This window comes from Nothoprocta perdicaria, unplaced genomic scaffold (assembly GCF_003342845.1).
Source record: "Nothoprocta perdicaria isolate Ctin4 unplaced genomic scaffold, notPer1 scaffold_93, whole genome shotgun sequence".
NCBI lineage: Eukaryota > Metazoa > Chordata > Aves > Tinamiformes > Tinamidae > Nothoprocta > Nothoprocta perdicaria.
Window position 1 is genome coordinate 1,035,828 of NW_020456232.1, and position 11,905 is coordinate 1,047,732.

General features: G+C 46.0%; 1 long non-coding RNA gene across 1 annotated transcript; it reads left to right on the top strand.

Annotated features, from left to right (window-relative positions):
- The first annotated feature begins 9,699 nt into the window (after positions 1-9,699).
- LOC112958953 lies at positions 9,700-10,927 on the top strand. The gene is made up of 2 exons (XR_003251536.1): positions 9,700-9,759; positions 10,319-10,927. It is a non-coding gene; the product is annotated as an uncharacterized LOC112958953 (long non-coding RNA).
- The last annotated feature ends 978 nt before the right edge of the window (positions 10,928-11,905 follow it).

Sequence of the window (11,905 nt, forward strand, 5' to 3'; positions counted from 1 at the left end):
GGCGCCCGCCGCGCCCCGTCTCATTTGCTGCCCGAGCCCGGGGCTGTTCCGGAGCGCAGCCCTTCCTGCGCCGCTCCCGCTTCCCAGGGCGCCGAGGCGAGCACACGGCGCTGTGGAGGAGCCGGCTGGAAMGGGGGGGATCGCCCGCATCGGGTGTGGGGTGTGTGCGGGGCCTGGTGCCCCACGTGTCCCTTGGGAAAGGTCCTGGGAGACGAGCGGAGGCGGCCATGGGAGAAGGTTGGGAGAGGCGGTTGGGAGAACTTGCTTCCTGGGAGCCCATCTGGTTTCTCCAGYGGGACTTGAACAGTGTGGGGGACAGTGGAGACGGGACCCGGAGCGGCCTGTCCTGCCCTGTTCCATGGGACAGCTCTGCCGCGCCGCCCTGGGAGCCTGAGCTCCCCGTACCTGGCACTGGGCGTGCGGGGAGGGAAGGGGACCRGGCTGCGGAACAAGCTGCGTGTGTTTGTCTAAACATTAATAAGTGGGGTGTCTGAGCTGGCTCCCTGACCACAGCCGCGGGAATCGGCCTCAGCTTGGCGTAGGGGATTTGCGTCCGGAGACAGTGCAGGCTAAACTTGAATGGTTCTCTGAGGCGCAGAGATTGTTTTCCTTCGGATGGCTTTTATTTGTTTTCTTAGTGTATGGGCAGCATAGGCTTGGCCTTTGACAGTTGCTTCGTTTTGGTGGAAGAACAAGAAATGTACGTTCAGATACACACAGGGCCCRAGAGAAGTGTCTTGCTTTTCTAAGCAGTTGGGCGACGCCTCAAGTTGCTGGTTCAGGTGCTGTTTCAGAAGGTCTTTAAGAGGTCTTTAGACCCCTCTGCTGAGGAGTTTAAGAGGAAGAGGTATTTCCTCCACACAGTGGATATTTGCTGGGTAGTAAATCTACAGTAGACTAAATGAAAAATTCTGAAATTCTGTTCTTATAAAAATAATGGCTGCCTAATAAAACACAGTTTAATTCTGGCAATCCGTGTGTGTTTCGGGTTAAAGGGGGTGCTTGCTGATACCCAGGTGTTACCCAAGAAGTGTGGCTGAGATGAGAAAACCCTGTTGTGCTTGGCGGGCGCCTTCACCACCGGATTTAGGTGCTATGATAACAAATATCAGCATTAACTTGTAGCTAATGGTGCATTGGGTCTATATGTATGCCTGCTGCCGCCCCATACCAAAGCTGTTGCCCCCATAGAGTTTCAGCTCTGGAAGTGCCACAAAATCAAAAATCTCCTTAGGATTGAGTCTCCTCTGGCTGTGTGGGAGTCCTCAGTGTGTGCTGAGTGCCTGTGAGAAGTATTGACCACTGAGCAGCCCGTAGCCACTTCGGGSTCCTTGTGTTGTGCCAAACTGATCTGCTTTGGAGGTTTAAAACTGAATAAATAAATAAAGGTGATGGCTAATCTGAACCTCTGTAGTCTGCCGTGTAAATATGGGTGTGAGAGCTGTTGGGGGAATGGGTAGGTGATAATGCCGAACAGCAAACTGCGAAATGTAGCAGCTGAAGTGGATTTGGCCGTAGTGACTGTTTTGGGTCTGCTGCGTTGACGGGGTGGTCGGAGAAGCCGGGCTCGTGCACCGGTGTTGCTCACRCGCTGCTTTGTACCTGCTGGTGTGGAGTAAGGACTGGCACAAGGAGACGTGCGGTGCTTCGGTCCCTCGTGCCCTAGGACAGCGTTAATCCCTGCCGTAGCCATACCTTTATAGCACGCTCTCCTGGCGTTTTGTGCTGCAGTTCAAAGGTGGCTCTGCTGACTTTGCTCCGTGCCTCACAAAGCAGGGGAGTGCTCTCGCTCAATTCTCGTGCCTCGCGCCGAGCCTCAGCCCAGAGCAAAGCTGCTCCAGCTGAGCTATAAACCACTCAAAATAGCACTTGCTTGCTTTAACAGGAATGCTGAAGGCGTTCTACCTAGCGGAACCTGTTTGCTGGAGCATGAGAGGTGGGTCAGGAGCTTCACGGYGAAGGCAGTGGTGGCTGTCGAAGGACGTGTTGGCTTTGGAGGCTGCTGTGCCTTGCAGAGCCCTCCGTGTTTCTGCGCTGGGGCTGCGGGTGCCTTAGGATGGCCTGAGAGCTCCTGGCTCCGCAGGATGAGTCGACGTTAGCGCGTCAGGGCGGGATGTGGCGCTGCTTGTGYGCAGCCATACGGTGACCTACTGAAGTCTTTCTCACTGCCTTCRGTTTCTGGATCAGGCTGTGAAGTGCTGAAAGCAAATAACTGATTGCTTTCCTGGCACTTTGCCTTGCCCTGCAGAGAGTTAGATTTCTGCTTTAATATACAGTAGCCTTAMAGGGGGGAAAATATATTTTAGAAGTAAGTCTTGTTCTAAATAAGTAGATTGAATTCACAAGGCACTGAAGAGAAATAGCTGAGTTGTAAAGAGGTGAAAGACACAAGTGACTAGTTGCTTAAGTGTCTTTGTGGATGTACGCATGTGTATGTCTGGCTGAAGATGCCAGTTTGCCAAGCACTTGCTTCTGAAAAATCTTGTTTCTTGGTGCAGCCCTCAGCCGGGCTTTCATAACCCGCTCTGCTTCCCTGCCGCGAAGAGAGCGGGTCCTGCRTGCCGTGGTGTCTGCTCGTGCAGCAGATGTGCTCTGTGGCTGCTGGAGAGAAGCTGCAGGAACCTTCCTGGTCAGGGTTAACAGCAACGCAGCAAGATACAGCCCTAGCTGAGGCGGTCAGTAAGACCTGAGCGGGCAGGAAGGCTTCACGTGGCTGCTGAGCTCCTTGGCCGTGTCTTCTGCACTGTGTTTTCCTCTGGCCCGTGGGAACACGATGGACGTAACTGAGCTGACAGGACAGATCAAGCCCGAGCTCAGCTGAGCTGCCCTCTGAGAGCAGCGGCTGGCCCACGGAAGCAGGCTAATACGAACCATCCTATATGTTCAAACATAGATTTGTTTTCAGTTCTAGCGTAAAGGCTTTCTTATCTTCTCTAGTGATAATATGCACTTTGCATAAAGAATTTGGCTGGTCTTTGTAGCTTACCTTGTTGACTCTTGCCTCGCAGGTTAGCTATATCAGTAAGGTAAGGTGGCATTGCCTGAGCTGAGCGACACTGTTCCAGTTCTGGAGCCCTATAGGGTTTTTTATAAGTAGTTATTGAGACCAAGCTGTGTGTAGACAGCGTTGTTCGGTGRCTCCAGCACCTTCCGAGATACTCCTGGGAGAACAAAAGAAAGAACCTGGGTCTTGTAAGGTCTATTGTCATGTCATCTTTCCCTTAGATTCCTTCCTCGTCTTTATAAAGTGGTTTTGAGCTCAGCTGAGTGCACTGATGTGGGAAAATTCTCAGACTTCTTTATTTGGTTAGAATCTTTTAAAGAAGATTATCAAGAGGATGAGATACATTCCCTTTAAGCTTTAAGTAAATATAACATCTGAGTGTCATCAAACAAAAAAAGGCTGGAAGTTTTCAGGGGTGGGTTAAGATGTTGATGCTCATGTAACTTGTTTTCTTTCAGCGTTTTTAAACTCTGGACAAGTCTGTCACTACAGTGTATTACTGAAGCCATGAAAAATGAGCAACTATTGTTCTCTGTGTATAAAACTAAAACAATAAACCCAACAGCAGTTTGTTTTTTTTTCTGCGTGTTTTCAGTCTGAAGGGAAGAATTAGTCCAACATCTGAGGATTAGTCCAACATTTTAGCGTTTTGGTTTTCTTCTTTGTTGCTAATCTTCGTGGCAAACAAGTATCAACTCTGTGCTATGTAAAAATGTTTTATCTAAATGAGGAGTTGTGGTTTGTCTCTCTTACAACATAGGAGAGTAATCAGATTGAATTTAAAGTTTCCCAGCAKTTAACCTTTGGTAAGGGCGAGTGCCTGGGCTTAGTGGACCCCATTGCAAAGTTCTCCTTGACTTCAGCTGCGAGGAGATGTGGATCCCTGCGGGATGGATAGTGGCCTTGGTGTCAACAGGGACACCAAGCTGTGGGCRGTTTCTGCTAATACAGCATCTGGGCAGTTTGGAGAGTTGGATACCAAGGAAAATGCAAATCAGAAGTAATTCGTTAGGTCCGTGAGGAGGTCTGGGTGAGAGGAAGGGAAGGTGCACACGGGGATACGTTCCTCGCCTCGTGTTTGAGGTGCTGTTCCAAGCACCACTGCTGACGAGGGCTGTAGTGCAAGAGAGCAACTTTAATCGTTACAAAATCTTTTTATCTATAATGGAGCAAATGCTGCATAAATGCTTCTTAATTTGTTTTCACAAGATGTGTTACATGATGAAATTGTTTCCAGCWGAACTACTATAGATCCAAAAAGAGCCAGGAAATACTAATTTTTAATCTGTGATTAGACACCTTGGACCTAGTTTTTGGACTGCGTAGCACAGTACAGTCAGATGTTCAGGATGACTCCCCGGGGACTACAGATGAATTTGTAGCATCTCTGCAAATTAGAAAATGAAACGTGGACATAATGATTTCAACCCSCCTGTCCCCAAATCAGCGTTAGGCCCATGAACACTGCTTTAAGTCACTTGTCCTGCATCACTTAAGGGGAAAAATCCTCTCTGTTGGCGTTGGGCTGCCTTAGCTATGAATTTCATACYTTTTTTTCTTGATTGCCCGCTGACAAACGGTGACAGCATGAGAAGGTCAGGCTGTAGCTGTCCTCAAAGCMTGGAAAATGAGTGAGGCTGAGTAGTCCAGGGGAAACGAATCCCGCTCAACCTGGTGCTTTTAAACTGCTGGAGGGGAGACCTGCCACTTTCCTGGGTCCTCTGGTGTCCACCTGTGTCCCGTAGCATCGTCAGGAAAGTCGTGGCCGCCGCTGTGCTTTCCCTGTGTAAGGATTTGTGCAGCTTGAGCTGAGGGATCACTTGTGTGGTTCAGGCAGTCATTTTGCTCCAAGTTTCCCTGCTTGGCTTTCCCAGCCTATTTCCCCAAATCCTGGGGGAATCAGGGTGGAAGGGAGGTGCAGTTATTTCATCCTGCTGATTGGCAAATTGGCTTAACTATTTTTAAGAGAATCATTGGGGTCTCGATGGCTTATTTAAAATATGCTCATCTGAGTCATCTTGCTCTCAGTGGGGTACGTATAGATAGATAGCTGTGGATCGTGACGAGCTCCCCAGTTGGGCAGCGTTGAGCCGGTGTTTGCGTCGTGGCTCTGCTGGTGATGGAAGGACTTTCCTGGGCTGTGCTTTAGTGAGATGAGCTGGGCTGAGCACGAGTGAGGCACCGCTGCCGGGAGCAGGGGGAGAGAACAACAGGTTCCACAGACTTTGGTGTTTGGCTTTTTGAGATGGTCCTTATTGATCAGCAGTGTTAAAATGAAGGTGTCACTTCTTGCCAGTTGATGCTGGGAGTGGGCCTAGGGGATCCATACATAAAATGAAGCCTTGGAATGGTTACCTGGCAGGCACTTCCATGGATTTGTCCTCGGGTCTTTTATGCCCGTGTCCTGCTGTGCTTTGAAGGTATCTATTCTCCTGAAGTCTTCAGTGGTGCTTTGTGGGCRTGAATTTGAAAAACCTCTTTGTTTAAAAGTATCAATATTCTTTGTTTTACAATGTAGGAGCTGAGGTTATGGAGCAATTAGGAAGCAACTTAATGGGATAAATGCAGAACAACCACATTACTCGTTTGGGGCCGTGAAACTGGAGATAAGTGGAAAACTGGCCCTGTGTCAGTAAATAAAAGGAGAGGAGGGGTCTTTTGAGGTTAAATTAAAAGCCCTTCAAAAAAATATTCATTTAAATTCAGGCMGGTGTTCTATGCAATCCACTGGCACTGCCAGGTAAGACCCCTCTATAAATCTTCTCGTTAGAGGACTKGGAGATTACAATTTACTACAAGTCAAGCTGCTGCCTAGCAGAAGCTCCCATGGGTGGCACTTGGAAAACTTGCAGCTTGCAGACATCTGCATTGCTCCCATGTGATTGACTTAACTCTGTGCTTCCTCTTCCCTTTCTGATCACACCTAACCTTTGCCTTGACCTCTTCCTCCACTGGAGATGATCCTCCACTCCTCACATTGCCTGTTCTTGGAAATGCTGTGGACATCCAGGGGTGCTGCTACCCGAAGGCTTGCTTGGCTGGTTTGCTGGTAGCCAGATGGTTGTAAGAGCTAAGCCCCCATAAGACACCTAAAGTTGGGGTGATTTTCTGTAAATCTGTCAATTTAGGAGATGCACAGCGCCCACCCAGCTCAGATTTGAGTCTTGAAAATAAAATCTTGCTAGTTCAGCTAAGCGTTTTGGTAGCAGCTGAGCTACTTCCAAGTCTGTCCTGCAAGTCTCTGGTTAGAATACACTGAGTTGAGATTTCTTCTCTTTATTTTTTTATTTTCACATACTGCATTTGAGTGCGTTAGGGGAGAAGTGAATCTGTGCTTGCCTTTGTTTTGCCATCGAGTTTTGGGTTTCTTTCTCCTTTACAAAGCTATGTGCGACTTTGTTCAAGTACAGGGCTCAAGGAGCTGAGAGGCAGCACTAATCACTCGAGCCCTATTACAGTCATCTTCCAAGGTGTGTACAGTTGCCAGCTCCGTTCAGGGGAGTGATGAGATGGCCAGCTCTTTGGCTGACAAAATTGAATTAATTCAATCCAAACTGACAGGAGCGTGTGTTCTGGGTAGTAAAACCATTTTCTGCATGGTACAACAATTTCTGTAAATATGAGCCAGGCATTTATCATTTGAAACAAGTTTCCGATTCAGAGCTTGAATCGCTTTCTTGGATGTAGCTCCTAAGAAGAGTTTTGGATGCATCGTGCCTCTTGGTGCTTGTTGCCTGTCTCTGCAATTCGTGCTTGCACCGCGATGCACAAGCAGCCAAACTGCCTGCGTYAGAGCGCTGCCCCTTCCCGCAGCCTGGGAAGGGGGCCTGAAAATGTCACCGGGAAGTTTATTTCCCTTCTAAAGCCCAAGATAAGGATCCTAGCTTTTAGTGGGAGGGACTTCTGAAAGTTAAATATGACTTGTTTAATATTAAAACATTATCTGTGTGTCTCTTATTGCTGCTGATAGCTGGGTGGAAGATTCCCAAGATGTGTACGGGAAGTCTCACCAAAAATAATTCTCCTGTTGTGTGGACTACGTAACCGAGGAGGGATGTAGTGTCCACCAGCACAGAGCTGCRTTATATTTAATACTGGATCAGTGTATTCAGATTGGAAAACAGGCATGGAAATACAACACTGCTTCAAAGTGGTGGTTGCATGGGACTTAAAAGGAGGGAAATAAAGTACAGGATTTTTTTTCTTTGCACAGAAGTCCTCTTATAGCACAAAGAATTGTTGCTCCTTGTCATGATAAGGATTCCTTTATGGTGTCTGATAGGTACTGAAGACTTTCTCCTCCACCCTCCTCATTTTTGAATCTGGTTAAAGTCAACATCTTACAGMCTACATCCAGATAAGTCTTATTTCGACAGCTGTGTCATGAGCACAGACAAATCCAAACAGTTTTGGAGTTTAAACAGCTGATTTGGAAGATTAACCAGCAACACTAAATTATTTTAGACATAACTTCTTCATGTCTGTTTCCCAYTACTTCCTCCCTCCCACCCTGTCTCCCCTGCCAAAAGTTGTCTCATACTAAGATGGAAGGACTTTTAATTTTATGTATATATAGATATGCATATAAACATGTATTTTTTTCTTGCTCTCATTTTACGGAGATTTCATGTCATCATAGCAGTTATCTTTCCTTTTTTTGAATGGCAGAGATTTATCACTTTTCTATTTGCTCATGGATACGGACAGCTGTCCAACACCTGGTCAAGTGTTGGCGCTTCCTATAAAACAAATTTTCTCCTTGCGCTTGAACAGCACCCATCTGTCAGGTGTACACAATACTAGAAACCATGGAAAAATAAAATAAAAAAGCAAAACGTGGTGGTTAGTTCTGTTAAGGGCAGTGCTTACAGGACTGCTTTGTTGCGAAGGGGAAAGAAGGGTCCGTGGCACCTTGCGGAGCAGTGGCCAGGCCCTGGTGCCAGCGGGGACGTTCCCAGAGCACCCGCTGGCACCGAAGGCCCCGCGCTCGGTCAGTCTCCTGGAGCTGCTGTTCCGGCCCCTGGGGCTCAGCTAACGCACAGGCAGCTGTGAGGAGCTGCATGCTCTCTTACTTGGTCTTGTGTTTCTCTTTAGTGCCACAGTCTGCTCTTCTACTTGTATTTCTGCTTGTGGTGAGATGAGAACATACCTAAAGCTTAGTTTTAATTTATTTATTTATTTTTGCTTGCTCTGCCATAAACTCCTGACTTGTACTGGAGCAATTACTTAGCKTTGTTGTATCTCATTTCTGCAGCTCTAGCCTGGGAATATTTCAACCTCACTGTCTCACAAATGTTCTTTACTGGGGGCCTGGTGCTCCATCATGAAGGGCTGTACTGGCAGTACAGCATAGGCAGTCTTATCTTTCTGATTAAGTTAGTTTTTATTCATTTATGATAATATCACCTCCAATAACTTAATTTGCAATTAGAAAAACTGCAATGCCTTTTGACTTCAATTGGGATCAATTAGAGCCATTTTTCTTCAAATAAATGTAAACCAATCTTGCGTACGTTGCTTTGAAAACAGATGAGTTCTGGCACACTGAAATACCTGCAACGCTTTCACAGAAATACGCGTCCCCTCTGAGAGGGAGCGGTGTGTTTCGCCTGGCTTCCTGAGGAGATCAGGCCTAAGCAATGTTTCTGCCTGTCTGTCCTCATCTTCCTTTCGGGACTTTCTCTGCAACGGCTTAATCCAGCCCCAGCCAAAAGGCAGAGGTCTGAAGATGGCAGCAGTTTTACAGATGTCATGGGAAMTGGTAGAGGAAAGAACAGGGGTCTCAGTAGGGCCAGGCTGCCCTGATTCCAGTTTTTGTCAGGTCCTGGGAAGTGCTGGTGGGTGAGGGATGCAATGAACTCCCACGGGTGGGAAAAGCTGCAGTTGGAACTTGTATCTCTTGAGTCACGGGCAAGTTGTGAGTGTGCAGGCGGGAGTGTGTAGGAAACCAGGCCAGGGAAAGGTCTCCTTAGCTCTAGTTCTGACAAATGCACTTGGTTTCTGGAGAGCTGAGCTATCGATGTTATAGAAGAGTGAAGGCTTTTAACTCATTTTTTGYGGTTTGTGTGTGTGCACGTGTTTTCATATAAATGTATGTGTGTGCATATGTATCCATACMAGTACTTATAGGCATTCAAGCACTCGCACGCTCAGACACCATTGATCTTCATACTTGTGCAATAGAAAAAGAGAGACGATTTTTAGTGTAATTGACTTATTACAATAGTCTTATTGCCTTGTACTGGATAGTTTCGCAGGCTTTCTTGGCAAATACAGCCTTTATATCATAATTAGAGGTTATACATGCTCTTGTCTGTATCTGAGGGCTAATTTGGATTAAGGTGGCCGTGGACTTCTAATAACTATTTGTACTACTTTCCTATGTGGACTCTAGCTTGACAGTGTCTTGCATCTGTTTAACTTCAGCTACTTACAGCTTCTCTGGAATAACTCCATGTGTCGACAAGCCTGGAGTTCAGTGCTGTCATCTCACTAATGGAAATGTGTTATGTCGGGAAAAGGGAGATCAGGCCTGTGGTACTAAATWATTTTAGTGACATATTGCTAGCAATATCTTAAGGGTCATCTTAAGACACATTAACATGAGTGGCATGATAACAAGTACCTAATTACCTGTTGTGTGTGCTGACATGTTCTTATTTTCCTTCTTTTGCCAGGACTCCACTGTTGTGACTCCAATCATTCTCCGGACAGATCCACAGGGATTTTTCTTCTACTGGACAGATCAAAATAAGGTAAGAGAAGAGGTTCCTGTTGTGAATGGTTCTGTTTTGGTTGCTGTGATGGGCGGTAGTGAGGAGGCTTGGCTTGGTTAATTCTAGCTTTGCAGACAAAATCATTGCATCCGACTAAGTTGTTCTGCTCCTAGGGACCAACTCCAATAGGTCCGTGCTTATCCATGATGCACAGAACGTGGAGAGAAGGGAAGCAAGTCTGGAGTTTCCCCTAAACTCTTACTAATCCTTGTTGGACACTGACTTTCTTTTAAAAACATTCCTGTRTGCTTAGATCACTCCTATGGCTCAGGAGCTATTGGGAAAGCTCCCGGCCTGATTTATCACTGAATTGCTCCAATCTCCCATCAGTGTTACCCCTTGACTCCAGTGCTGTTGTGTTTGCAGCTCTTGGGCACTGTGGAGTTTCCCTAGGGTGGAGAAAGAGCAGTGTCCAGAGCAATGGGATGCGGTCTGTTCCATGTCAATACATTTGCTAATGTTTCCTGTGAGACTGAAATACTGCATTTCAAAACTAGGGACTAAATGTTCCCCCCCTTTCCCCCCCCTTCTCTTGTAGATGAATTTCCAATATTTCTCATGAAACAAGTGCTCCTTCCTGCCGAAGACTATCGGGACTTGGTAGTGTTCTAACTTAARTGTTATGTTGAAACATATACCAAAATGACTGAATACATAATTGTAGTGTCCTGGCTATAGAGCTCATTTTACCAGTTCTACAACTCATTTTCATAAGTTCCTACTGATTTTTGTATTCAGAAAACAATGCAAAAAATGCCTGAGGAGGCAGCACCCGTTGACCATGGAGACTCTTTGGGCTGTCTGCTATCACACTAGTTTTCAGTCACTAGTCAGTTTTGATTTTGTGTATTTGGAAATCTTATTGTGGAGTAACAGCAAAAATTCTGGTTTATTTTGGTTCTTCTTGTACAAGGTGGTGCTGCTTAATAGAGTGTTCAAGAGGCTGTTGACAGCCTAGAGTTGTTAAGTGACTGCTCAAAGAAGCAAAGCTTCAAATCCCATTAGAAATTGAAGCATATCACTGATTTACACCAACCAAAGAGCTAAACCAGAACATGATGCACTGTTGTATTTCTCCCTATGCCTGAACTGATTGAATAAGCTGAAAAATAGTGGAGAACTATTGAATAATAAATGGAAAAACAGAGTTGATTGGGGAGTTCTTTCACTTGTCATCTGTTTGGCACCAAGACCTCCTTTGGTTTCCTACTGTTGTCTGTAAAARCAATGTCTTGAAGCAGTTCTGTGAAGAATAGCTATTTATAGAATTGTTGTTTCCATATTCATGAAAAAATGTATTTATAAAGCCCAGAGTATTTAAAAAAATGTTGGGTATTTGTGCAACAGACCTAAGTGTCAGTTTGATTTTTAAACTTGCAAATCAAGCTTCTGCAAAGGGCAACAAAAGAAGATATTTGTCTCGTTAATAATTCAGAACAGCTAAGTAAAGCTGGTTTCCAAGCCCCATCCTAGGGGTTGTGTAAAGCAACCAAAACATTTCTATTGGGGTGCTGGTAGTTCAAGGAACAGGAAGGAAATGCCACTTTGTGCTGTTGCAGAGAATGTTTGGATTCATGTTTATTGTGAAGTTACTGACATATTAAAAATATATATAGGAAACTCTTCATTTCCTTCTCTTTGTGTAAACAGTGATCCTTTGATGGCAGGGGAGCTACTTAAAGAAGTATCAGGACAATGCAGCCTCGTTGCAATAGTTTTCCTCTTTAGCTGGTTATTTTTGAAGCCACTTGCCTTTGTTGTATTGTGGGCCTCTTATTTTCTAAGCACGAACAGAATGAACTCTGTAATGTAGCGGTTCTTTGGAGAAGGCTGCCTGCAAGCACTGCTAGTCAGGCATGTTTTCTTGCATGATCTTCCCATATGGATGTGGAAAAGYGAATGGAATGGATGGGAAGAAGAGAACAAGTGGTGGTTGGTGTCTCGCGRTGTGTTTGCCAGTCTGCTTGGACAACTTACGGGCAAGACAAACCAAGTTAGCTGCTGAAGGCTTGCTCAGTGCTAAGCAGGTATCAGAAGGGATCCGTGCMCCTCGCTCATGTCTTTCAGTGTGACTTGATGGTTTAACCGCACTTGGGCTGGCTCAGACACGTCCTGCCCTGTGGCC